The sequence below is a fragment of the Gavialis gangeticus genome, unplaced genomic scaffold (genome assembly GCF_001723915.1).
Source record: "Gavialis gangeticus isolate Ggan-Ray unplaced genomic scaffold, GavGan_comp1, whole genome shotgun sequence".
Lineage (NCBI taxonomy): Eukaryota > Metazoa > Chordata > Crocodylia > Gavialidae > Gavialis > Gavialis gangeticus.
This window is the reverse complement of record NW_017729016.1, coordinates 5,495,202-5,497,403: the sequence shown is the minus strand read 5'-3', so window position 1 is coordinate 5,497,403 and position 2,202 is coordinate 5,495,202.

The following is a 2,202-nucleotide window of genomic DNA, read 5'->3' as shown; positions in this document are numbered from 1 at the left end:
CCTACGAGGAGAGGCTACGGGACCTGAACCTGTTCAGCCTCCACAAGAGAAGGCTGAGGGGGGATCTAGTGGCCTGTTACAAACTAGTTAGGGGGGATCAGCAGGCATTGGGGGAGTCCCTGTTCCCCCGAGCACTGCCAGGAGTGACCAGGAATAACGGTCACACACTAGTAGAGGGTAGATTCAGACTAGACATCAGGAGGCGTGACTTCACGGTCAGGGCGGCTAGGATCTGGAACCAACTTCCAAGAGAAGTGGTTCTGGCTCCTACCATGGGGGGCTTTAAGGCTAGGCAGTCACCTTGCTGGGGTCGTTTGACCCCCAGTACTCTTTCCTGCCATGGCAGGGGGTCGGACTTGATGATCTGCTCAGGTCCCTTCCGACCCTAGAAACTATGAAACTATAGAGATTTAAAGGAGGAGCAGAACGAGGAGCAGAATGAAGACAAGTCCACCTTGGTTTGTAGAAAACAGATCATGTTAAGCTATCTCAATATTGTCTTTGATGCAGTTACAAGTTTGGCGGATGAAGATGGCAACGTTGCTGTAATAAACTTCCGGAAGATATTTGACTTGGCACCTCATAACATTTTAATTAAGGAATGTGAGTTATACAAAATCAACATGGCACGCAGTAAAGGGATTAGTTGCCGGCTTAATGATAGGTCTCAAAAAGCAATTATAAATTCTGAAATGTAATTATGCATGGCAGTTGTCTTCCAGCAGGTGTGTTGCAAACAGGGTCCCCTAGATAATAAGTTTTTTATCCGTACACAATCAATCACAACTGAAGGCAGAGGCTGAGTGCTCCGAGTCACTTGGTGAGCTGGGTGCAGGTAGCCCGTACACATTTCCATGCATCTTCACTTTATTTAGGGTTGCATATCCAGAGGCCAAGAATGCAAGCCCTGCCTACAGGACGCATGACTGAAAAACACTTGGGGCTTGCAGGGGACTGTCAGCTGAACTTGAACTCCCCTTGCAACACGATGGGTGACTGTGGTTCTCAGATGGGCAAGCAAGGGCATATTGAGCGGGCACTGGGAAATTCTGTTGTGCTTGTCCTGGGATCAGCGTGGTGGCTACTGGCACGTGGTGTCCAGTGTTGGTGCTCGTCTTCAAGAAGGATGTTGCAACTGTGAAGGGAGCCCAGAGGAGATCTGCTAGAAAGATTAAAGGACTGGAAAAGTGCTCGAGGGTGACAGAGGTGAGGAACTCCATCTGTCCTTTTCAGCAAAGGAAGGTGAAGGTTGATGGGGGTTTCTGAGTGCCGCCGCGGGGATGACCACCAGCTCTTCACTTGAGCAGGTGAAGAGCCAAGGATCCTAGAGCTGGATGGTGAGGCTCAGTTCAGCCCAAAACCAGGCACAGAGCTTTAGCAGGGAGGCTATTCATGCACGTGAGCAGCTTAGCAAGCACAGTTGGGAGATTTGAAGCAGGGTTGGGAGATTTGAAGCGGTGGATTCTCCATCTCTGGAAATGGGAAATCAAGGCTAGTTGTACTAGAAAAGCTGGTCTGGAGCTCCACCGTTTGTCTCGGGCTCAGAGCAGGACCTCTTTCACGGCAGTGCTACAGCCTGCGCCGTGCAAGGAGCCAGACGAGATGATGACAAGAGCCTCCTGCTATCTGTGATCATCCTCATTGCTCCCTGTTGGCAGGGGAAGCGGATCTGCAAGGAAGGGGGGGAAATGAAAAGGGTTACTAGCTTTGCTTGCTTAGCCCATCCCAAACTGGCTAATGCACCGAGCAGGCCCGAGGGTTTTTGAACATCTGGAGAAGCTGCCCGTCGCATACAAGACCACGGAGACCAGACTTCAAGGAAAGTGAAAGCCGGACCGTGGTTTGGCTAGTCACTCACCAGCGCACGCAGCAAGTGTTTCTTCTGCCTGGATTTGAAAGGAGTGGGGGGCAAGCTTTGTTTATCCTCAGCCCCGCTGCTTGCATGGAGCACCATGCTGCTGGCTCGAGTCTGTTTGAGTCCCGTCCCGACCACCCTGAAGGTCGAAGCCTCCTGTCCTCCGAGCAGCGCGGTGTGCACAAGTGTCACAGTCTGCACCGCACGGTATCATTCTTGGTCGCTGGCAGCCCGAGGCAGGATCGCAGCCATGCCTTGCAGGGGGAAAGCCCCATGTGCCTAGCTGACATTTGCTAAAGGTTAAATAAATTCCCCCTGAGCCCCCACAAGGAGGGTGGGTGGGAGGG